We start from the raw sequence: 26,449 nt of genomic DNA on the forward strand, positions 1-26,449 counted from the left end.
GCCGTCGCGCACCCACGCTGGTCCTCAACCCACCTCGCAGAGCCCGCCATCAAGTTCCTGGCCTCGCGCACTGTCTCCCTATGCAAGTCACGCGCTGAATCGAGCCCGGGAATGCGTTTACGCATTTCTCCGGTGAGTCACCGCCACGGCAACGCAGCGCCGCCGCTCGCCGACGCGTTCCGCCGCCGCTGCCGCCGCGAAGCAAGCCCCACCGCCCGATCCGAAATAGACGGCCGCGATTAGAATCTGTTTTGATCAGATCTGGACCGCTAGATCTAGATCCAGCGGTCGTAATCCAGAGATAACGGTTCGGCCTGTTAACTTTGCATAAGAGCCCCTGAGTTTGTCCTAAATAAACCCGCAGTCCTAGCGCGGTGAAAAATAATTAGGTTTAGGTCCAGGTTTTAACAAATAGCCAGCTGAGTTTCTTTAAAATAGGACCCACCATCCAGGTTAGTTCTCTTATGCGTTAGACCCTAGGGTTATTCTTTAATTGCGTTTAGGCCCTCGGTTTTAGCAGAAAACCCCCTGGAACTTCAGTTTTCTTACAAATAAGCCCCTAGAACTTGTTTTTAGCCTAGAAAATGCGTTTTAGCTCCGTTTTTAGCGTTCTTTATATCCACGCGATCGTTGTAACGCGTAGAATAGTTTTAGCTTAGTTTTTCTTGCTGTTTTTATGTATTGATGTACTGTTCTTTAGCTTTTTGTTAGAGTTTGCTTGTATGCTTATTGTTGTGCATTGTTTTGGCCATGTGTTCGTGAGTAGACGCTGATCCAGTTGAGGAGCCCCAGTACCAGTACCCGGAGCAGCAGTCTTCTGAGCACTTTGAGTAGCAGCAGGAGCAGTACGAGGAAGGCAAGTATAACATGAACAACCTATCACCTTTAAATACAATTTCATACTGCATTTTAATACTGTATGCCTTTAAGGATTTCCTAGCCACTTTATATCCTTTATATATACCTTGGGTTGCATTTTGGTTAGTTGTGCTAGGTTGCTGCGCTATAACACACTCTGGTCCTTTTTAATTAAATTGATTAATGGTTTACTTGAATTTAATTCTGAGAGTGGCACTCTGTGTGGCTTGAGTGGCTCACGTCTCGTTAAAATTGGCTTTTGTTAGCAACATGGTTTAGGGGGCCAGCACGGTGCTTAGTGCTTGGTTGGCCACTCTCCATAAGGACCGGTTCATAGAGCGACAACCTGGGACAACAGCGCTACCACAAGGCTAGAATGGGATAGACTTGGCGTAATAATTAGATCTTTTTGGTTTGGAGTAACTTACCTGCGGGGCAAGAGTAGTAAGCTTCAATGGTCCCTGCTCCTCCGGCTTGGTCTGTGCTTGGATTGCGCTCCTGTGCTTGTACCCCCGGAGGTGGGCCCCATCGTCGCCGACCTAACTCTCGCGGTTACGCCTTACCAACGAGATTCTTTTTAAAGGCCTCGTAGTGAGTCGCTGGCCATCTCACCTAAGGAAGTGTGATGAACAACTGGCGTAGCTCACGACTTGTGGGTAAAGATGTGCAACCTCTGCAGAGTGTAAAACTGGTATGCTAGCCGTGCTCACGGTTATGAGCGGCCCAGATCCTCCTTTTGATTAGTGAAGTTATCTCCTTCCGACGAGGGAGGTGCTTCTCGGGGTTACCTTGGTGGCTTGGTTTTGGTGTGGTTCGCAGTAGTATCATGATTAAATGTGACTAATTACTATGTAACTGGGTCAATGGTAATTCATCAACTCATAGTAAATAGCTTTAATAAAATTTTGCCAACACTTAAAAGCTAATGCAGTTGAGTCAGCCAGCCTAGAGCCTCATAGTTTGTGTTATACTTGTTGAGTACAAGTTGTGTACTCACTCTTGCCTCTTCTCTACTTTTTCCTCTTGGCTACGCTACTGCTGCTCAGTTCCTGCCGACACGAGGGAGTTCGTCCAGCGCTACCAGGACTACGAGGACTTCTAGGTGTTCGTCTCCCAGTCGACGTCCCTGTGGCGCCCTACTTCAGCTTCGGAGAGCTTTTATCGTATTTTGTACTTCGCTTCCGCTGTATCAGACATTTTGTCATTATTGTAATAAATAACATTCGTACTTCGATTTATTATGTCTTATTCGTGATATGTGCTGTGATATACTGTTCATTCTGTTGTATATACGTGTGACTTGATCCTGGCACGTATATGATTGCTTGGTTTATGTTCTTTTATAAACCGGGTGTTACAGAGTGGTATCAGAGCCATATCGACTGTAGGACGAAGCCTAGATAGAACTGGTCGAGTTTTTAGGACTTCTTCTCACCAATCCTTGTCTGCTGAAACTATTTTACTATTATACCCCTTGACTTCTTTGACTTTTTACTCTTCTTGCCTTGATTTCTCTCTCTGAAGAATAGTTTCGTAGATTTTGGTCTGAATCAGTCATCTGACCACCTTGAATATAGCTAGGTAACCTTTTTATAATAATACGATAGCACGTTCTGCGACGCGTTGTGTTAGTCGAGTCTATTGCTAAACTCGGCTAAGTCGTGAAAATTGTTTGCTTGTTATTATGCTACATGGTTGATTTGGATTTTTGACTGATTGCATAGCTTAGTAGTTTAAATTTGTTTAAAGAAAATCACTCTGATGTTAAAGTTAACTAATTAATAAAATGAGTTAGATCGTTGGGGGTAAAACAGTCAACTCTATCCTGTCTACTTTATCATGGCTGAGTCTTTTTTTTTCCGCAAAGAGTTATCATATCCATCTGAGTTTATTCCTGCAATATCCTTACTCGTGAAATCTTTTGTTCAAATCAGATGGTGAACACCAGGAGCACCGGTTCCGGTTCTGGCCAGCAGCAGGGTTAGAACAACCAGGGTACTGGGATCCCGATGCCGCCGCCTTTGACTCCGGAGCAGTACTTCCAGCTCCAGATGCAGATGATGGCTACCCTGAACAACACTGTTCAGGCTCTTCAGCACGCTCACACTCAGCCTCCGCCTCCTCCACCACCACAGCCTCGCGACAGGCGTGCTGAGTTCCTGAGGGGTCACCCGCCGATGTTCTCTCACACGTCCGACCCTCTTCAGGCCGACGACTGGCTCCGTGCAGTGGAGCGTCAGCTGGACATCGCCCAGTGCGATGATCGTGAGCGCGTCTTGTACGCAGCAGGACAGCTGCGAGGGGCAGCTTTGGACTGGTGGGAGTCCCACCCAGTTCATGACCGTGAGTCTCTCACCTGGCTCCAGTTCAGGGAGCGTTTCCGCAGCCACAACGTCCCCGCGGGCGTTATGAAGATGAAGCAGAAGGAGTTCCTTGCACTGAAGCAGGTAATCTTAAGTATAATCATTCAGCGTTTTCTTTTGAGCTAATGCCCTTGTTCCATCCTTATGAATCTTGAGTTAATCTTCCGATATCTATCTGTCTTTGTGAATTCAGGGGACTATGTCGGTCACGGAGTATCGTGATCGCTTTCTTCAGCTGGCACGCTACGCCCCTGCCGAGGTTGCGGATGACCGCAAGAAGCAGGAGCACTTCATGGAGGGTCTTGAGGACTACCTCCAGTACGCGCTGCTCAACCTCCGCTTCGACGACTTCAACCATCTGGAGATGGAGGACAAGAAGAGGAAGGTTGTCCCCGTTGCTTCCGGCAGCAACACTCGTCCTCGACTCCAGCAGCCCCAGCAGTACCAGCCTCAGTACCGGCCTCCTCAGCAGTACCAGCAGAGGCCACCGCAGCAGTACCCGCCTCGACAGCAGCAGGCAGGTCAGGGCCAGAGGTTACCGGCACCTCCGGCTCGTACTGCTCTACCAGCTCCACCGGCACCGCAGGCTCCATGTCCGGCAGCTCCTACCGGACAGCAGGCTCAGGGACCTCCTCGCACCTGCTTTCACTGTGGCCAGCCAGGGCACTACGCCAACGCTTGCCCCCGGAAGGCGCAGGCGGGACAGCAGGGGCGCCCAGCTCAGCCCAGGGCACCAGCACAGGGCAGGGTGAACCACGTGACGGCCGAGTCAGCGGCCGAGGCTCCCAACGTGGTTATTGGTACGTTCATGGTTAATTCATATCCAGCTACAGTGCTTTTTGATACTGGTGCTACGCATTCCTTCATTACTCAGTCTTTTGTCGAGCATCATGGTATTCATACTAGCACATTAAAGAGGTGCCTGTTAGTATCTTCACCGGGAGGACAGTTGAGGTCTCACACTTACTGCCCGAGAGTCAGTGTTTCCTTGAGGGGAGTAGAGTTCTGTACTGATCTGATGGTGCTAGACACCAAGGGCATTGATGTCATTCTGGGAATGGAGACTCTGGCCAAATGGGGAGTTCGGATAGATTGTGCTCAGAGGACAGTCTTGTTATCAGCTTCCAGTGGCCAAGAGGTTGTTATCAGTGCAGTAGAGCCTTCTGGATTTCTTCATCAGATGGAGGCTAGACCCACGGACGGTATTCGCGTGGTGTCTGAATTCCCGGATGTCTTTCCGGATGATCTGCCAGGTATGCCGCCTGAACGCGCCATTGAGTTTTGTATTGATCTCTTGCCTAGCACAGCTCCTATTGCAAAGCGGCCCTACCGTATGGCACCTATAGAGCATGAGGAAGTCAAGAAGACTATTGATGAGTTGCTAGCCAAGGGCTATATCCGTCGCAGCTTCTCTCCTTGGGCTTTTCCATTATTGCTGGTAGATAAGAAGGATGGCTCGAAGAAGATGTGTGTCGATTATCGGGAGCTGAATGCAGTTACTATCAAGAACAAGCATCCACTGCCCCGTATTGAGGATCTCTTCGACCTGCTTCGAGGTGCTCGTATACTCTCGAAGATTGATCTTCGTTCGGGATATTTTCAGCTGAGGATCCGTCCTGGGGATATTCCGAAGACGGCATTCACTTGCAAGTACGGGCTATATGAGTATACAGTCATGTCCTTCGGCTTGACTAATGCCCCGGCTTACTTCATGCATCTGATGAACATGGTCTTCATGGATTATCTGGATGTCTTCGTGGTGATTTTCATTGATGATATTCTGATCTTCTCCAAGACAGAAGAAGAGCATGAGGAGCATCTGAGACTCGTATTGCAGAGATTGAGAGAGCATCAGTTGTATGCCAAGTTCAGCAAGTGCGAGTTCTGGATTGACGAGGTTCCATTCCTCGGTCATGTTATCTCTCAGGGAGGCATTGCTGTTGATCCGAGCAAGGTGAAGGATGTGCTAGAGTGGGAGACACCGCAGACAGTAAAGGAAGTCAGGTCATTCTTGGGCTTAGCTGGATATTATCGGAGGTTCATTGAGAATTTCTCCAAGATCGCGAAGCCGTTGACTTCTTTGCTGGAGAAGAATGTGGCTTTCGTATGGACTGATGAGCGTCAGATGGCCTTTGATGAGCTGAAGAAGAGGTTGACTACGGTGCCAGTCCTGACTCTGCCAGACCAGACGAAGAGGTTCACGGTGTATTGTGATGCTTCGAAGGATGGTCTTGGGTGTGTTCTGATGCAGGAGGGCAGAGTGATAGCTTATGCGTCACGGCAGCTACGCCGGCATGAGCTGAATTATCCTACTCATGATCTCGAGTTAGCCGCAGTTGTGCATGCTCTGAAGATTTGGAGGCATTACTTGTATGGACAGCGGTGTGATATCCACACTGATCACAAGAGCCTCAAGTACATTTTCACGCAGAATGAGCTGAACATGCGGCAGAGAAGATGGCTAGAGTTGGTCAAGGATTATGACCTGGAGATTCACTATCATCCGGGCAAGGCCAATGTTGTAGCAGATGCTCTGAGCAGGAGAAGTTATGTCAACATGGCCGTGGCTTTCCAGATGCCTCCAGAGTTATGCGAGGAGTTCGAGCAGTTGAGTCTGGGCTTCCTGCATCATACTTCCAGTGCAGCATTTGAGGCAGTACCGACTCTAGAGGCAGAGATCAGGCAGCATCAGAAAGATGATGAGAAGCTGCAGGAGATTCGTGAGTTGCTCAAGAAGGGCAAGGCTCCTCATTTCAGAGAGGATGATCAGGGTACCTTGTGGTACAAGAACCGGATCTGCGTGCTAGATGTGAAGGATCTCCGGAAGTTGATACTGAGCGAGGCCCATGATACAGCATACTCTATTCATCCGGGCAGCACGAAGATGTATTATGATCTGAAGGAACAGTTTCTGGTGGTATGGGATGAAGCGTTCAGTGGCAGAGTACGTGGCTATTTGTGACACCTGTCAGCGTGTCAAGGCTGAGCATCAGAGGCCAGCAGGTCTATTACAGCCTTTGAAGATTCCAGAGTGGAAATGGGAGGAAATCACTATGGACTTCATTGTTGGTTTGCCTCGTACTCAGAAAGGGTACAACTCCATTTGGGTAGTAGTGGATCGATTGACGAAGGTTGCTCACTTCATTCCAGTGAACACTACTTACTCCGGTGCTAGACTTGCAGAGTTGTACATCTCTCGGATTGTCTGCTTGCATGGTGTGCCCAGGAAGATCATATCTGACAGAGGGTCTCAGTTCACTTCTCGGTTCTGGGAGCAGCTCCATGACTCATTAGATACGAAGCTGCGTTTCAGTACGGCTTATCACCCTCAGACAGATGGGCAGACAGAGAGGACCAACCAAGTGTTGGAGGATATGATGAGAGCTTGTGCTATTCAGTATGGTACTAGTTGGGATAAGTGCCTGTCATATGCTGAGTTCTCTTATAACAACAGCTATCAGGCCAGTCTGAAGAAGTCTCCCTTTGAGGCTTTGTATGGCAGAAAATGCAGGACTCCTCTCTATTGGGATCAGATTGGTGAGAAGCAGCTCTTTGGCCCTAAGATCATAGATGATGTAGAGCAGATGGTTCAGGCTGTGCGAGAAAATCTGAGGATTGCACAGAGCAGACAAAAGAGCTATGCAGATGGCAAACGGAGGGACCTGACCTTCAGTGTCGGTGATTATGTGTACCTGAAGGTGTCTCCGATGAGAGGAATCCACAGATTTAATGTCAAAGGGAAGTTAGCGCCTCGGTATGTTGGTCCATTCAAGGTGCTTGAGCGGAAAGGCGAAGTTGCTTATCGCTTGGAGTTACCTCTCAGCCTCTCAGGAGTTCATGATGTCTTCCATATATCTCAGCTGAAGAGGTGTCTGCGAGTACCCGAGGAGCAGGCACCCCTGGATGGAGTCGATGTCCAGGAAGATTTGACTTATACCGAGCATCCGGTGAAGATTCTGGAGACATCAGAGAGGGTTACTCGGAACAAGCGCATCAAGATGTGCCGAGTTCAGTGGAGTCATCACAGTGAAGCTGAGGCTACTTGGGAGCGAGAAGATGAGCTGAGAAAGACATATCCAGATCTCTTTGCTAGCCAGCCCAGCTAAATCTCGAGGACGAGATTTCTTTAAGGGGGTAGGGTATGTAACACCCTAATCTAAATTTCAGCATTTAATAATAAATTTAATTGGCTTTATTTAAATTCCTAAGGTTTATTGTGTTAGTCTTGCATTTAATCTAGTTTTTGTTTCACAAGTAATTAAAATTTTCTTAGGTTTAACTTTGTTGATGCATTCATGCCGATGCATTGTTTTAATTGTTTGATTTCATAGGAGTTTGAATTCAAAGTTTCTTTTGAATTCAAATAGTTGAGCTTGAGTGAGAAATAGAATAGAAATAGAAAAGGAAAAACCCAAAGCAAAACCCAAACCCAACTTCCCAGCCCAAACCCACCTCCCTCCCCGCGGCCCAACCTTCTGCGCGGGCCCAGCAGCTCCCCCGAGCCCAGCCCGGTCCGCCTCCTCCTCTCTTTCCCTTCCCGGGCGGCCCAGCCCGCACGTCACCCCTTCAGCCCACGCGCGCGCCCTCTCTCCCTCACACGCGGCCCAGCACGCGCTCGCGCCGGCCTGCTCCCCTGGGCCCACACGCCAGCGCGACGCCCGCATCGCCGCGTCGCCCTTCACCCCGCGTCGCTCCTAGGCCCACACGCCAGTGAGCCAGCGCCGCTGCCTTCCGCTGACCGGCCTGGTCCACCTGCCAGATCCGTCTCCCTCCCCCGCGCAACCGAAGCCGTGATCCTCGCCTGGGATCTTGCCGGCCTTCCAAACCGGGCACGCACGCCCAAGTTGGCCGCCGCCCTATAAGTAGCCCCCGCGACCCCCCCTGCGTCCTCATCTCCACCCCGCCGCCACCCCAAACCCTAAGCCGCGCCGCCCGTGCTCCCGGATTCGGAGCAGAGCCCCCCCCCCCGCCGCGGGTAAGTTTTCCGCTGCCCCTTTTTGCACACCGCCACCGCCCCTGACCCACGGTACCACTCCGCAGCTCCACCCCGCGTCGAACCGAAGGATCCAAACGCCGGGAGAACCCCTGCAGCGACCCGCCTCCGATCTCAGTCGCGCACGCTGCCGCCGGAGCACGACGCCGACGCCGCTGCGCCACTTCCCCGTCCAATTCCAAGCTCGGTGAGCCTCACAACCACCCGCCCGTTCATTTGCGCTAGATGTTTTGGCCTAGGACGCCCCCTAGGTGCTGGTGCGCTGCTCGCCGGCGAAGCACCGCCACACCGAGCCGCCCCCACCGCCGAGCACCCCGCTACGAACCCCGCCGCACCTTGCCTTCCACTCCAGTGCCTTACGCATGCCACGGGCAACATCCACGACCAAATCCCAGGCCGATCTGAGCCCGGGAACCCCAGAAACGTCACACGCCGGCGATCCCCCGCCGCGGGAGCACGCCGCCGGCGCGTCCCGCCGCCGCCCCACGCACCAACTGCCCTGCGCCGTCCGATCAGGAACGGGCGCTCGAGATTAGAACTCAGGCCCTTTAGATCCGAGCGTCAGATCCAAAACCGGCGGCCCAGATTAGAAGATACCCCTTCGCGTGTTACTTTTGTTAAAGAGGCCCTCAGTTTTTCTTTATTTAACCCGCAGTCCACCTCAGTTGAAAAATAATTCCAAATTTGCCCTTCCTTTTATGTTTTAGACCCTGAGCTTCTTTAAAATAGAACCCGCCATCCTGCTCTGGTAGATTTGCGAGTTAGACCCTGAAGCTTTAGTTTAATTACGTCCAGGCCCTCGGTTTTAGCAGAAAGCCCCCTGGAACTTTAGTTTTCTTACAAATAAGCCCCTAGAACTTGTTTTTAGCCTAGAAAATGCGTTTTAGCTCCGTTTTTAGCGTTCTTTTTGTCCACGCGATCGTTGTAACGTGTAGAATAGCTTTAGACTAGTTTAGTGTGCTGTTTCTATGTATTGATGTATTGTTTCTTAGTTTTTGTTAGTGTTTGCTTGTCTGCTTATTATCATGCTTTGTTTTGGCCATGTGTTCGTGAGTAGACGTTGATCCATCTGAGGAGCCCCAGTACCAGTACCAGGAGCAGCCGTCTTCCGAGCAGTTTGAGCAGCAGCCAGAGCAGTACGAGGAAGGCAAGTGTAACATGAACCACCTATCACATTAAATACAATTTCATACTGCATTTTAATACTGTATGCCTATAAGGATTTCCTAGCCACTTTATATCCTTTATATATACCTTTGGGTTGCATTTTGGTTAGTTGTGCTAGGTTGCTGCGCTATAACACACTTTGGTCCCTTTTAATTAATTTGATTAATGGTTTACTTGAACTTAATTCTGAGAGTGGCCCTCTGTGTTGATGAGTGGCTCACGTCTCGTTAAAAGATGTTTTTGTAGAAACATGGTTTAGGGGGCCAGCATGGTGCTTAGTGCTTGGTTGGCCACTCTCCATAAGGACCGGTTCATAGAGCGACAACCTGGGACAACAGCGCTACCACAAGGCTAGAATGGGATAGACTTGGCTTACTAATTAGGTCTTTTTGGTTTGGAGTAACTTACCTGCGGGGCAAGAGTAGTAAGCTTCAATGGTCCCTGCTCCTCCGGCTTGGTCTGTGCTTGGATTGCGCTCCTGTGCTTGTACCCCCGTGAGGTGGGCCCCATCGTCGCTGACCTATCTCTCGCGGTTACGCCTTACCAACGAGATTCTTTGTAACGGCCTCGTAGTGAGTCGCTAGTCATCTCACCTAAGGAAGTGTGATGAACCTCTAGCATAGCTCACGACTTGTGGGTAAAGATGTGCAACCTCTGCAGAGTGTAAAACTGGTATACTAGCCGTGCTCACGGTTATGAGCGGCCCAGATCCTCCTTTTGATTAGTGGAGTTATCTCCTTCCGACGAGGGAGGTGCTTCTCGGGGTTACCTTGGTGGCTTGGTTTTGGTTTGGATCTCAGTAGTAACATGGTTAATCTTGATTAATTACTATGTAACTGGGTTAATGGTAATTCATCAACTCGTAGTAAATAGCTTTAATAAAATCTTGCCAACACTTAAAAGCAAATGCAGTTGAGTCAGCCAACCTTAGAGCCTCATAGTTTGTGTTATACTTGTTGAGTACAAGTTGTGTACTCACCCTTGCCTCTTCTCTACTTTTTCCTCTTGGCTACGCTACTGCTGCTCAGTTCCTGCCGACACGAGGGAGTTCGTCCAGCGCTACCAGGACTACGAGGACTTGTAGGTGTTCGTCTCCCAGTCGACGTCCCTGTGGCGCCCTGCTTCAGCTTCGGAGAGCTTTTATCGTATCTTGTACTTCGCTTCCGCTGTATCAGACATTTTTGTCATTAATGTAATAAATAACATTCGTATTCGCTTTATTATATCTTTTTACGTGATATGTGCTTTGATATACTGTTCATTCTGTTGTATATACGTGTGACTTGATCCTGGCACGTATATGATTGCTCGGTTTATGTTGTTTTATAAACCGGGTGTTACATTAACAGAGTCTGGCGTCCAATGGCGGCGAGAAATTCCGCAAAATCGATCTCACCTAAGACGGCGGGGTCCGGGGGAAAATTCCGGTGCGGCGGAGCGGGTCTAGGGGAGCGCGCTCTCGGCGAGGCTTCAGGCGCCAAAGCAAAGTCAATTCGGGGTCTACGGGGCTCGGAGTTCACTGGTTTGGCATGGCCACGGCGGTGCAACGGAGTGGCACGAGGCGGAGCTGTGCGAGTTAGGTGTGGCGGTGCAGTGGTGGTGGTGGCGTGGCTCGGCAGGGATCAGGAAGGGGCGCGGACAATTAAAGGCCGAAGCGGGATCTGGGTGTGCATGCCCGGGGCTGGAGCGAGGATTTTGGCGGTGAGCCCGGCGCGCGGAAGAGGCGGATCATGCACAACGGATTTGGCTCTATCCGTCTCGAGCGTGCCGGGTTTTAGAAGGCGTAGGCCGCGGGCGGAGTTGGCAGCGGTTATCGCGGGGCTGTAGACGTGGCGCGGGTGGTCCAGAGCGTGGGCGCGGCGAGAAACGCGGCCGAGCCAGCGAGGAGAGGAGGTTGGGCGCAGGGAGGAAGAAAGGAAAGGGGGAGATGTGCTGACCAGTGGGGCCATGGTGTTAGCGGAGGAAAACGCGCTGCGCGGCGGTTGCTGTCTGCTGGGTGGAAGCGGGCCAAGTGCGTGCGGGGGAACGGGCCGCGTGGGAGAGAGAGGGTATGGGGAAGCTGGGCCGAGGTGAAGCGAGACGCGGTGGAGTGGGCCGCTCGGCGCGGGCTGGGCCGGTGGGGGAGAAAAAGGGAGCGTTGTGCCAAGCGCGGGATGGGGTTCGGGCCACGGCTGGGCTGGGTTTCCTTAGTGGGGTTTTGGCTAAGGGTTTTCCTCTTCCTTTTTCTATTCTATTCCTATTTCAAACCAAACTCAAACCATTTGAATTCAAATTTGACTTTGAATTCAAACCACACTCAATCAATTAAAAGTATACACCAGCATGAATGCACAAACATGTTGACCCTAAAATAATTTTTAATTACTTATGCAACAAAATTAGATTAAATGCAAGGCTAAACATAATAAACCTTAGAAAATTAATTAAAGCCAATTAAATTTATTAATAAATGTTGAAATTTAAATTAGGGTGTTACACTGGATATATTCCTCTAGGAGAAGACAAGAAGAAATTGATACACCTCAGCAGATTCCATTTATGGGATGACCCATACCTATTCAAAGTCTGCGCTGATGGTTTACTCCTCCGTTGCATCTCGTTATGCGAAACCCGCAAGATTCTAGAGCGTTGTCACTGCTCACCCTCTTTTTTCCAAACATGTATGGAGACAAAAGAATTCGTGCGGCGTTGCCCAAGATGTCAAAAGCATGGGAATATCAATTCCCGAGACGCAATGCCACTAAAGAGCAATATGCAAGTGGATATCTTCGATGTGTGGGGAGTCGACTTCATGGGTCCCTTCCCAATGTTGGAACAGTGTAAATACATCTTGGTGGTAGTGGACTACGTGTCCAAATGGGTTGAAGCGCTTTCTTGTGTTGCGGCCAATTCAAAGAACTCCAAGAAAATGTTTCAGGAAATCATATTTCCTCGTTTTGGAGTTCCGAGAGTCATGATCAGCAATGGAGGCTCACACTTCATCGAAAAAACCTTCAGGAAGTGCATCAGCGAGCTAGGAGTAGACCACCGGTTTGCAACACCATACCATCCCCAAACAAGTGGTCAGGCAGAGACGTCCAATGAGCAAATCAAGAACATACTGCAGAAGATAGTCAATGCCATGGGGAAAGGTTGGAAAAGCAAGTTACTCAAGGCACTATGGGCTTACCGGACGGCTTTTAAAATGCCGATAGGTATGACATCGTATCAACTAGTTTATGGCAAGACTTGCCATTTGCCAGTTGAAATCGAGTATAAGTCCCATTGGGCAATCAAGAGGTGGAACATGGACCTCCAATCAGCCAGAATCAAGCAATAAATCCAACTGGCTGAATTGGATGAATGGAGGGAGAAGGCCTACCACAGCTCTAAACTCTACAAAAAGCGAACAAAAAGATGGCATGATAAGCGTAGCAAGATCAAACATTTCAAAGCAGGAGATAAGGTACTCCTTTTCAACTCTTGTGTTCGTCTATTTGGTCATGGTAAGCTTAGAAGCAAGTGGGAAGGCCCCTTTTTAGTGCTCAATGCCACTGACCACGACGCTATAACCCTCCAGGATGATGATGGGAATGTTTTCAAGGCCAATGGTCAGGGATTGAAAATATTCCTCGAGCCCAAAATACTGGAGCTCGAAGAAGTAGATGTCTACGAACCTTCCGGGCTAGAATAACCATCTACGGTCGTCGCCGTACCTAAAACGTGCCCTATCTTAGGCTAGATCTTTCTTTTCTCTTCCCGCCCTATTCTTTCTTTCCTTTTCTGGACCAAGGCACCAAAATACCCGAGAAAGGAAGGAATGAGGAGGAGCTTCCAGAAGACCGGAGCCCACACCTGACAAGGTGGGGCCGGTCGGCCTGGCTCTGAGCCCGTTCGGCCTCAAGCTCTCGTGCAACGTTCATCTTAGTGCAAACATTCTGTTCCTGGGTGTTCGGAGCACGATGAGTTGATTTTAACCGAAAAGCTCCCCCTCCTTCCTCACTCCAAAGCCTTTCACCAGATCCCATTCTGTGCATCATCCCCTTCTCTGAGATAATTGCCATGGCCTCGCAATCTTCCCCAAAAACACCAAAGTCTGAGACCATGGACACATCCACTCCAAGAGCACCCTCCAAGTCCAATCAAACTCGTGCATCGTCGAGTAGCGTCAGGATCCTAGAGCCTGTGGAGATCGCCGCGTTCTCGCCATCGCCGCCGGCTGGCCTCACCCCGAGGCCGGTCGTCCCCCGGTTCGGTGGAGAGCTTCGTTCAGGGCCCGAGATCAGGGGCCCTCGTGCGCTCCCGCGTGCGCAGCCCGACGTGACCTACCACAGGGGTTCTTTCCCCTAGGAAGGTTGTGATGAAGTGTGTGGAAATGTCGTCGGGAGGGGCACGTGTCGCGCAAGTTGCTGCACTTCAGATGGTGCAGCAAGATTTGTCCACGTGATCCCCGGAGTACTCTCCGGCCAGTCCTAGCCCACCACACCACCGCGTGTCTAGGGCTAAGGTCGGTAGGGGGAAGGTGCTCACCCCTCCACTGGATTGCAGCGGTATAGATCTCCCACCGGGGTTCGGTGCGCCGCCATATCCGGCCACCACCGATCCGTTGATCGCTAGAGATCCATGCCTACACTGACTGCAACGATGATGATGAGGAGGAGGAGCCCAATGACATCGCTTCGCCCCGCGAGCAGCTTGCCACTCTCCTTCTACGCCTCAACAATATGGATGAGCGTGTGGCCGAGACGGAGATCGATAGGATAGAGTTAGGAGATAGGGTCGACACCCTCTGCAAGGTAGTTTGTTCCAAGATCAAACACCTTGCGAAGGCGACCGGGAACGAGGATCTCTACAGATCCCCAGATCCCAAGTAGGTGCTAGGTCTAGATTAGTCCTAGGTTAAGGTTGGGTGCTTAATTTCCCTTCATTCCTTTGTTTTGTTTAATTTGTAATCAACAACACCCCCATCTTTGCTTTGAATAAAATGCAAATCAAGTTTATTCCTCCTTGTGTTTATCTGGTTGGTGCACATGTGTGTGCCAACCACACCCCTGCTCTCATGTTTTATCTAGTGCGCAGCAATTCCGAATGAGGAGGGTGAACTCAACATCTCAGAGAAATCCAAACGAATTCTGAGAGAAAATCGAGCCGGGCGGCTTAGAAGAGGCCGGCCGGCCTGAGATTTTTGCAAAATCACCAAGACAACTTCCCTGGAGTGGCACATACCAAGCCTACACCTGTGCAAAAAGATCACGAAGAATGGCCACAGGTGTAGGCTGACCAACCTCTCCTAGGCCGGCTGGCCCCACCTGTCGGCCGCTCTCCGGCCCACTTCGCGTGCTGACAGTTTGGTACCTCTACTCCCTGATCCTTCCTGGTCCCGTTCAAAATCATGGTAATTAAATTCAAATAAAACACTTGAATGAAATGGCTAGGAAGATTTGAAATCTTTTCACGAGAATGGATTTGCTAGGTTTTATTTCTTTTGCAAGTACCGAATTGCCTCTGGAACTCATGTTTAGGATCGCTTGATTGTTTGCTTATTGTTCTCTATGATATATTGACATGAAGTTATGCTAGCTCTTAACTCAAAGTCTTGGAAGTTTTTATTTCAAAAGCACAAAACCAGGCAAGCTCCTATGCTCAACTTTGCCAATACCCATTCCAGAGCCATACATACGAGTTCAAACCTATAGCTATCTTTTGCATTGTGAGCTTGCTCAAATTTTGTGCCTCCAAAGAAGTTTATATTGATTCATCTTCTTGGGTCATTCACGTACACGTCCATCACTCCAAAGTCATTGAGATAGTGGTTGCAAAACCAACATCCCCCTGAAAAAGAAAGAAAATATGAATGACATTCTTGTCTCAAAAAAAAGAAGAGAGAGAGAGAGAGAAAGGGGAAGGTTTATGATGCTAGATACAAAACCACTAAGGGCGTATATCTTCATTCTCACTTGCACTTGACCCATGTGATGAGCACCTGAATTACTAGGGGACACTAGATTTGATCATGCAATATAAATGTTGAAGTTTTTTTGAAGGGAAAATTGTGGGGGAGTTCCCCATAGTGCTTCAATTTTATAAATAAAAGAACTGTACAGAGAGAAAATACTTACAGAGGTACATCAGTATAAATGTTGAAGTTATGCAGCATCCTTTACCTAGCTCAACATATCCTTATACAGAACAACTTTTGAAAGAGCCAGTGAGGTTGTGAACAAAAATCGAGTGAATGAGCGATTTGAGCAAAAGAGTATGCCTTGAATTTATTTAAAAACAAAAAAAATCTTCCAAGTACTACGAAACAGGGGCTAGTCAAGACCTTCGTTGAATTATTCTGGGGATCAATAGGTGAACGTAAAAGGCGTTAGCCACCCAGAATCTGAGGTATGAAAGGAAAGCTTTGAAATAACTCTTATGCATACCCGAGTTCATGAATCCTGGGCTTTGCTTGATCCTCAGGATCTTTATCGACTCCTTTTGCTCAGGACGAGCAAAGTCTAGGTGTGGGGGTGTGTTGGCGGTCGATTTCGATGATTTTTACCGCCAGCATTCCTTCGGATTTCATACTTTTGCGACTATTTTGTTATGATTCTCACTAACACTAACAAGTTCCATAAGTTTTGGTGAGTATTTGAATTCAGGAGCAACATATATGAAATTGAGACAAAATGGGGAGAATCCCAGGCCGACCGGCCTACCACTGTGAGATTTGGTCTTACAGTTGTGTGGTTCATGATCCTGAGCACAAGAACAAGCCAACCCGAGGGTGGTTTAGGCAAGATGCACAAGTTAAGATCAAAAGGCTTGAACCAAGTCAAGTTGGGCCCAATTCCAATGACAAACCAAAGAATCAAGACCCAAGCTGACTTGAGGGGTAGTTTGCAACTTGTGAACAATGTGCCAGAGCAGCGGAGGCCCGAACCGAGCCAGAGCTAGGCCGGCCGGCCTAGGAGAGGCCGGCCAGCCTCTAACTACCTGCTTTGGAGCCACGCAACTGCCACCGACCTCATGAGGCAATCACAGACGTCCACACATCCCCAGGCCGGCCGGTCTAGGGGAGGCCACCCGGCCCCACTCTGCAGCGTCACGAGCTCCAGTTTCATGTGGAAGACAGGCACACCGGCTTTACCTGCGTGCAAATGACGCCAAGTCCAGTACCGACCCTGAAGCAGTATAAATAGAGCTCATACCCCTCTCTTGTAACACACACCATCCATTAGAGAAGAGAGTCTCTTGTAACATTCTTGTGTTAGAATAGGAAAAGAGTGAGGTGAGTGCTCTGGTGAAAGCCGAGCTATAGGAGAGGACTCGAGTTCTCTCGGTCTTACTCCACACTTTTTATCCACCTCGATGGAATATACTTTGAGTAAGAGCAAGTTTGGGAGCACTCCAACTCCAAAAAAATAACTCCAGATGGCAACTCCATGTTTTTGCAGCTCCACTCTACAAATTTTAAGAAAACATAGATTTGATGAACGCGTTCGGCTAATCGCATAACTCCAGCTTTAGAAATTAGATGTTTTGTTGTGAATAGTCTGTTGTACCCTTTCGAGTGGGGTCACATGTCAGCCTCTCCTATCCCCTCGTCTTCCTCCTCTCATCTTCCCCCTCTATTCGGACCTCCGCGAGCTGCTTGCCACTGCCTGTGCCTTGCACCGCCTGATGCTGCTCGCCTCGAGCCGAGCACGGCTGGCCTCGCCTTGCCTGTGCGACCCTCGCACTGCATCTTAATGAATCAAAAGTAAATCTCAGTAGATGCACGACCATAATACCTAGTAGATCCAACAAAAATATCGCGAAAATATCAAGAATCCATCACGAATCGAACGAGAAATCAAACGCTCCATCAAAAACTCGTATTTGGGGAAAACTTGAAACTTGAGCCAATTCACGAGAGATTCAAGGGGGGATTGAAGCAAAATTGCTCGTAAGGATTCTACCAACAAAAACCCTTGAGAAAATCAACCCAAATCGCAGTCAAATGCGATGAACAAAAAATCATTTGAGAAACAAAAATAGAAAAAAAAGAAAAAAGCTTGCCGGAGCCTGGATCAATGCCCCGGCGACTGTCGACTGTTTCCTGGAGGTTCCCACAAGCGGCTCCCAGACCCAAAGCAGCGCCATGGCGGCAGAGTGGTTGCTGCCGAGCCTTGAGAGGGTGAGCTCATCATCCTCCTCGTCGAAGAGAAAAGAATGGGACGGAAAACTTTTTCTTTTTCTTCATCGCTCGTGAACCGGTACGGAGATGTGTAATAAGTGGCATGGTGGGTAAATATTTAGCAATTCCATGAGGATGTTTATACCAGCTGTTTTTGGAGCACCTGTTGAGGAGCTCCAAGAAAACATGGAGTTGGTCTCCAACTCCGGATTTTTTTTCCGGAGTTGGAGATACTGGAGCTGGACGCATTTGGCACGACACGTTTCTGGAGTTGCTGGGGTTTCTAGAGTGGAGCTCTACCAAACACGCCCTAAGTTCCTTGTCTCAGCTTCAGTTTATCGCTAGTTTACTTTTTGTCTTAGTTACTTGTTTAATTACTTTCTTTGATCTGCGGGATCCTGAGTCTGCGTAAGTAGCAAGTTCTGCTTATTTGAGGTTGCTTTCTATCTAACTACACGGTAGGAGCAAGTAGCTCGAGAGCTGTGGGCATGGTGCCCAGGCTTGGTAGTTATCTCAGGTTGTGTTCCACCCCACGGAACCGTTGTGGTAGGCGGTAGGTGGTGACAGCCCTATCTGTCCCTCGTAGTCCACCACGTTCGGGTGTTTTCGTAGCAGTAGTTGCAGGTTGCCGTTGGACTCCCCTCTCATCCATTTCTGAAGTCCTTCCTCTTCCAGCTGCCGAAGCAGATCAAGTCAGTAGTTAGCTCGTCAACTAGACAGAGTAGTAGGTTATCTGGAGTTAGGCCCTCTTTCCTTTTGTCTTCTTCTCGCTGGTTGTGTCCGGTTGAAGATCTCTAAGTTTGGTCGAAGCTTTACCGTTCCTTGGATTCGATATCCCAGGTATACTCCCTGGTGAAAGCTACAATCGGTCTCTGTGCGCTTGCGGAGTAATTTTTTAGGCTAAGGAGTGTCAACAGTGTTCATCCCAAGGAGTAAGGGCACCATGGAAATTTCCGCTCAAATTATTCATCCCTCCTCATATTTGGCTCCACTAGCACCAAAAGCAAAAAAAATTGGGACATGAATTGACCGTAGTACCCACCAAAAGCAAAGACAACACAAATCCACAGTAAGGGTAGCTTAGTAATTTCATCACTGTAAGTGTACATCACCACAACGCTTCATCAAATCCTCCCAAATCTCATCCTCTCGCGAACCCGAGGCCGCCGCCTCCACCCATCGTCCTCCTTGACTCCACGCCGCCGCTACCTCTCCTCCTCCGCTACCTCCCGCCGCCTCTCCTTCTCCGCTCCTTCGCTACCTCCCACTGCCTCTCCTCTGCCGCTACCCCCTCGCTACTCAGCTTAGTCTCCTTCTCCTACACTATGGCGCGCCGAAGCCTCATCCTTCTCCGCCATGGGTAGAGCCCCGCGGGCGGACGCTAACTAGAGGTAGGTCATGCGCAGTCACATCCCATGACGTAGTCACTCTGCCCGCGCTCTCAGCTCGCGCTCACGCTCGTAGCTCATCGGATCTGACTCTTCTGCCTCCATTGTCATGTCTCTACAGGTGGCGAGGACATCGGCGTCATCTACGTCGGCAAGCGGTGCCAACCTATGCGATGTCTTCGTCGGGCGCAGCGCCGGCGAAGAGTATCCCTTCCCTTCCAGCCCTGCGAAATCATGCTCCCCAAACCCTAAGTGGATACTGGATCCCCTTGCCTATATACATGTTTTTTGTTCGAATTGTGCTCCCCTTGCCTATATTTTGGTTTGAATCTGACCCTATTACAAGTATATACTAGATCCACCCCTTCCACCAGGCCTGGTTCTTGTAGCAATTTAATTAAGAGAATGTTTCCGCTACATGAGTGATCACTTGATAGCTCCTATCGTGCGGCATATGTTACCATTTTTAAAAACCATTGGGTACTGTAGAACTACTGCTACCACTAGATATATGTTATTGTTCTTATCTATTTTGTACTAAATCGCTACTCCACTGTAAGCTACCATGTGCACTGATAATGATATAGCTGCCAATGTTAACTATATGTGTTCTTTTTGGTGCCATAGTTAGCCTAGATTTGTTACAGAAAATACTTGTGTTTGCAAGAAGCATGTCCTACAATGTATTTTCGTAATTGGTTGTATTTTGTTACATGTCACTATGACAGTAGCCACACAGGACTATTCTGTTCTTGAAATATATTCTGATTGCTTTGTACTAACATTTAAACCCTTTCCACTCTCTTGCTAAACAATACATGCAATGTGTGATGCAGATGAAGGGTGGTACAAAGATGCAAACGGGTGGTGGTGCGATCAGGGAGGACAGTGGTTCGAAGATGCAGATGAAGGGTGGTGGTCCGAATATGCAGATGGAGGGTGGTTCGAAGGTACAAAGGAAGGTACCGCCAAAGAAACCACAAGGACATCGGACTGCAGGTATTTCATCAGCTCAGGCTTGACCAGTAGAGTTTGCTAGATCAGAGTATTATCTGGTGTAACTGATTTTTCTGGTGTAAAGAGTATTTATCTTCATTAACTTATCAGCTATATTTCTATGCCAACTGGAAATGTATATTTACAAATAGCTGCTAGATCAGAGTATTTTTGTAACAGTATATAGCTTTTTTTGCCACCTAAATACATGTGTGTTTTGCATAGCAATTTCTAATGTAACTTCAGATTTTATACTGTTACAGAAATACTAACGTGTGGTGTTATCAGATTCGCGCCCACAACTACACCCGTATGAACAGGTACGCCTACAACAATGCATGCATAACAATGCAATGCTTGCACAACTTGGAATTTCCCCTTTGCCCAACATATTTGGAAGCAAAGATGCCATTCATCACAAAAGGAGAAAACCTAATCTCAGAGACAAAGAAGAATGTGGGATAGAGTATGATCCTTCACAAGATGATGCTTGTGAGTCTGATAATACTCAGGTGCTAATTCATCCATCTTGAAACTTTGTCAGGGTTTAACTTCTTGTTTGCTGCGAATGTAACATAAATCCTGATTACTTCTTCTTTTTGCATTCAAGGAGATTAGTCACAGACAAACTTCTGACATGGCTAGAGGTGTTGTAAGGTTTGAAGCTCGTAAAAGAGTTTTTGGAGTAGAGTATACTACAGTGACAAGGTAAAAAAGAATCAATGCACAGCTGCATCCTTCACTGATAAGAAGTGACATCCATGTGCCACCCCCATCCCATCCTAATATGAGCAAATCTACAGAAGGTGTTGTCGACTCTGAGTACCCCAGACAAGCTCCTATTAAAGGTTAGTTCTACTACAATGTTCACTACTATAATTATATTAGTTTTGATTACATGATGAATGAACTCTTGCTGCAACTTTTTAGATGCTGACCCCATCCAACCTTCTATTCCTCTGCGTGATGGACCCAACCAAATGGCCAATGAAGGTGATGCTTTGTTACCATCATAATGCTTTTCATTGCAGGATGAATGCATTCTTACTAGCTGTTTTTTCCTAGATGGTTTGCCCTAGCATGATGGAAACCTACTCATGGCTCACGACGATGGAGCTGATGGCATTATACATCCCGATGAACAGACCTAGACCAATGAAGGTGATAGTCTGTTGATCTATTGGACGTATTTCAGATTGTTCAAATGTTTGCTTTACTTCACTAATTGTGTTTTGAATGTACTTTTACAACTTGGAGGAGTGGAGCGCCGGGAATGGGAGCGGGGGCCTAGCATGGGACATGGTCTGCAAAAAATTACCCGAGCTCGGTGTAGCAAGCTGCCACTTGTCATCAATGAAGGAAGAACAAGACCTTCTGTACCTCTTATTGCTGTCAAGTTTGCAACTGAATGCAACATTACAGTAAGGAACCACATACCCAAGCTCAAGCATTGGAAAGAGTACAAGAAAAATCCTGCTTTGGTTACTCAGTTTATGGGGACGATCCAAGTAAGTACATTCTCCAATCATTTTCGCCATTATTTTGTGAACATAGGATGTTGCTTGCTGCAGCTCTGTTGGCTTGCAGCAACTGCTTGCTGCACAGCTGCAGCCCAAGGACCTGCAGCAAGCAGCAACAAACTTGCCCATTTATCAAGTTGTTCGTTATCATATACATATTTTTCAATCTGAATAGGCAAAGTTTGATGTCCATTTATCAATCTAACAGCTAGGGCCTAGGTGTTCCCCAATGGCTCTTTGTTTTGAATGCCTAGGTGCCGGGTTAAAACTTGCTTCAAAAGATGTTCAAAATTATTTTTCAAAGGATTTTGATGCTCAAAAATATTTTTGGGATTTTTATAAAAATAGAAAAGGTGCTAGAAAAAATCTAGCATGCAAGGGAGTTTGAAAAATTTTAAACATGTAGTGGGAAAAATTCAAAAATTGAGAAAAGCAAAATGGTGGAAAATTAAATATGAGATAAGAACCGATTTACTTCGGCAAGGGCTCATCATTTGAGTCTGATGAGCGGGACCTTTCTCCTGCATGACTTACCATTTGTCGTCTCACCCTGGAGAAGTGGATGAGGACGAACTTTCAACCTTTCGCTACACCCTTTTTGTCTTCTTTTTGGATTGTGTGGTTGAAGGTTCTTGATTGGGATACGTTGCTTCGACTCCTTCAGCGCCTTGTGAGTTCGGCCCAGACTTTGTCTTGATCATCGAACATTGTTCCTTCTTGGGCCGGAATGGGAACTTCTCTTCCTTTCCATTGATGTTAAAGTGGATTTCTTCGGCCCCACATCGATGTTGCTCCAGTAGTGCTCAAGAATGGCCGCCCAAGGATGAGCGGCATTTCTTTTGATATTTCCATGTCGAGCACTGTGAAGTCAACCGGGATGAAGTAGTCTTGAACTCAAACTAGAACGTCTTCAGCGATCCCCTCCGGATAGAGGACCGAAGAGCCCGCTAGTTGGAGGTGCATCGGTGTTGGCATCAGATGAGTGAAGTTGAGCTTGTCGAAGACGACCTTGGGCATTATGCTGATGCTAGCCCCAAGGTCACACAAGACGTGGTCGAAGTGTTGAGTGCCGATCGAGCATGTGATCATTGGGCACCCTGGATCTTCCTTCTTTCCTAGAGGTTGGTTGAGTATAGCTGCGCTACACTCTTCTGTGAGCTTAACGACCTCCGTCATGGGTAGGGGTCGCTTGTTGTTGATGATGTCCTTGATGTAGCGAGCGTAAGTTGGCGCATGCATTATGTCCAGCAATGGGATGTTAACATGTATCTCCTGGATCATCTCAATGAAATGAGCGAACTGCTCATCCATGGCGATCTTTCATTTCCGAGTGGGAAACAGAAGGAAGCTTGTATCGACAAACTTTTGAGGAGTTTCTCCCTCGGGGTGCTCATGTGTTGGGGGTTCTTCATTCTCTTCTTGTGGGTCTGCTACTGTCCCTGCATGGTTAGGATGTGGTGGATCACGATGGACTTACCACCCCTCGTGGTCACCGCATTTAACTTTTCTGAAAACGGAACAGCAGCAGCCACTTGCGCGAATTGTGTTTCAATCATTTTATTGAAACTCAATTGATTTTTCAGTGCAGAAGAAAGAGTTTCAACTTTTGTATTTCTATTTTCCATAATTTTATCATTGGCCGCAAGCTTTTTATTTAAAGTTTCATTAATTTTAGCTTGGCCAAAGACAAAATCTCTTGAGGAGGGTTGGTTTGAATTGAAATTTGAATTAAAGTTTGAGTTATAGTTGTTACCTCCTCCTTGGAATGGTGGGCGTGCATGGCTCCACCCTTGGCCTACTTGTGGACGGTACCTGTTGTTGTTATTATTGATGATGATGTACGCTGCATCTTCACGGGTTTCGGGGCAGTCGTTCCCCGAGTGTCCACCGTTACCACAAACTTCGCATGTTGAGTGCGAGCTCATGGCATGGACGGGAGTGAACAATTGCTGTTTGTTTCCTTCATCTAGTTTCTTCAATAGGAGGTCCATCTTTGCGGCGAGCATGTCCGTCTCCTTTGGTTCGGGGCTGGGAACGCTTCTCGTTCCAGCCCTGGTTGGAGACCATCTTTTCAATCAAGGTCATAGCCTTGTCAATCGCCAGGTCCAGATAGGCTCCTCCACTAGTAGCATCAAGGTGGGATCTGGATGTTGTCGTTAGCCCGTTGTAGAAGCTTTGGAGAACAAGCCACTCATCCATCTCATGATGAGGACAGGCGAGTATGTACTCTTGGAGTCTCTCCCATGCTTTTGGGATGGATTCCATCCCCGTCTGCTGCAAACTTGAAATTCTCCCACGCAGGGCATTTGCATTGCCCAGTGGGAAGAACTTGGTAAGGAATGCCATGGAACATTTGTCCCACATGCTGACGGCTTTCTTGTTCTGATAAATGTTTTGCCTTCCCCAGGAGGGAGAAGGGAAACAGACGGAGTCTGACGACGTCAACTGCAATGCCTCGTATGGTTATGGTCTTGCAGAGCCCCAAGAAATTTTAGAGATGGGCGTTAGCGTCCTAATTTGGCTTGCCACAAAATGGGCTAGCACCATGTTGATCAGGTTGGATTTGGGCTCGAAATTCACATCCCCAACATCAATGTTGGGTCCAGTCGCCACATTGGCGGTGGAGGGGACGAAAAAGTCGCGGAGAGTCTTCTCAGCCATGGGTTTTCCGAGCATTAAAATCCTCTGAAAAATAATTTTGAACATCTTTCGAGACAAAGTTTGGTCTGGCACCCAAGTTTTCAACTCATAGAGCCGTTGGGGAGCACCAGGGCCCTGGCTATCAGCCAGGGGGCCCACAGGGGGACCGGCCGAACCTTAGGGTCGGCCGACCCCACCTATCAGTGATTCCCTGCCAGCTTTTTCCAATGGCTACTAGCCATTGTGTCCAGCTCCTAGCCATTGTGCCCATCCATTTTCTCTTTAAATAGAGGCCGAGGGGTGGGTGTTGAGCTCTGACACTCAACTCTCATTCACTCACTCCCTCTCAAACTCTCTCAAATTTGCTCTCGAATTTTTATAGGATTTTTGCTCATATTTGATTTCAAGAAACCCCTCTTTCATTTCTTTGCTGCAAGAAAGTTCACTTCAAGGAGGAACAACTTGCGGGTAAGAACGTTCATTTCGTTTCACTAACGTAACCCATTTCGAGTTGTACGTGTTTATTTTTTTTCAATCATGAAGGGCATAGGGCGAAAGGTTTCTAGCGCATTCAAGAAGATGGCGTGTGGAAGTTCATCCCATTCTTGACGTGGCTCGAGTTCGCACACTCTCGAACCTACGCCGACCCCAAGCATGATGGACTATGAAGAAGATGAACAACACGAAGAAGTGCAAGCCGAACTGCAAGCCGAAGCCATGGAAATTGATGAAGATGACGCTCCCTACCTTGACTTGCGCGATGCTCATGAACGACAAGGCTACGCCATCCTCAAGAACCAAAGCTTTGTCCATACCCGAGCCTTCGATCCAGAACTCCTCATCAAAATAGGTATGGATGAAGGCTTCGCTAATGATTGGCATGCAATTGGATGGGATAGTTTCGTTCCCGTTGAGGAGTATGGTTCTCGACTCCTGACCATCCAATTTCTTTGCACTCTTCGGGAGGTGGACAATGAGGTTTATTTTCAACTTTTCAGGAAAGAATATTTGCTTTCTTGGAAAACTTTTGCTGGCCACCTCGATTTCAATAAGCGCTTGATAATTTCTCTTGAACAAGCTTGCCACGGTTTTAATCGTCATGAGTTTTGGGGCCAGATTTCGGGTCAAGTTATCCATGGCAAGTTCGCACCTCGGTGCAGCGACATACACAATCGAACTCTTCAGTTGAAACACAAATGGTTGGCCATCACTCTCTTTCCAAGAGATTATGTCTGACCCATGCGCAACAATGAGTTGCTCATACTATACGCCATGGTCAACAAGATCAAAATCTCCCCCGCACAAGCTTTGGTTAAGCAATGGCTTTCGAATTTCAAGATGACGGGACCTATTGAGTGTACTTCTTTGATTACTCGTATCGCTACACGTGTCGGTGCCTTAAAAGGGAATTTCATTCCCTTCATTGAAGGTGACCGCACCTATATCGACGAGGCTTATTTGATCCAAGGTCACACACTCAAGAAAGGTCCTGATGACTCTTTGATTTTCTTCTTTATGGGCTATACAAATGAGATTTCACTACCATATGCGGAGTTCCATTTGTATAATTGCCGTTTGCTAACCATCCCTCTCGTTCCGCGAGAAAGGGGCCGTAGGCATAGCACTTCTGGTTTGCCTGGCAGGATGATAAGAAGTAGGGCAAGAAGGGAAGCAGAACCGACATAACCACCTCAGCAGCTACAGTACTCATATCAGCATGAGGCAGGTGGTTTGTCATGGCGTAGCGCTGGCATGGAGGAGTGGACACGGCAGGCACCAAGCCGCCGATCCACCAGCTCCAGCTCCAGCGGAGCCGCGAGCCTCACTAGACGGACGGCCTCGTCCCGCGTGTTTGGCACCATCACCCAGCAGTTAGGCGAACTGCGGGTGCAGATTGAAAACATTCAAGATACACTGCATCAGCACATCGAGACATCCCAAGCATGGTGTTGACAGCTCTTAAGTACCAAATTTAGGCTATCAACTCCTACATAAATACATAAAATGTAAACATCAACATAGTGGTAGGGGTTTATTACTGACCATTTCCACGAGTGTTGGTAAATATTTGTATGCAGGTGAAATTGTGACACCCTGGTGTCAATTTAGCCACAAGAAGACAATTAACATAACTTCACACACAAATGAGCTAAGAAAACTTAGATAAGAACCCTATGTCTAGTTTTTGCAAACTTGTGTGTAGATGTATGTGTGCATGTGTTTGAGTGCAATGTGTTTGAAAAACAATATTTGGTACACTTTCAAACTTGACTTGACATGTGTGTAATAAGACACTAAAATACATATTTCCTAATGAGCTATAAACTTTCTATGCAAATCAAACCCAAACTGGAAAGCCCTCAAATGCAAAGATCAATGGA

At 48.0% G+C, this 26,449-nt stretch overlaps 1 non-coding gene across 1 annotated transcript; it reads left to right on the top strand.

The window, feature by feature from the left end:
• The first annotated feature begins 23,625 nt into the window (after positions 1-23,625).
• Positions 23,626-23,732, top strand: LOC120677034. The gene has a single exon (XR_005676099.1). It is a non-coding gene; the product is annotated as a small nucleolar RNA R71 (small nucleolar RNA).
• The last annotated feature ends 2,717 nt before the right edge of the window (positions 23,733-26,449 follow it).

The sequence above is a fragment of the Panicum virgatum genome, chromosome 5N (assembly GCF_016808335.1).
Source record: "Panicum virgatum strain AP13 chromosome 5N, P.virgatum_v5, whole genome shotgun sequence".
NCBI classification, from domain to species: Eukaryota; Viridiplantae; Streptophyta; class Magnoliopsida; order Poales; family Poaceae; genus Panicum; species Panicum virgatum.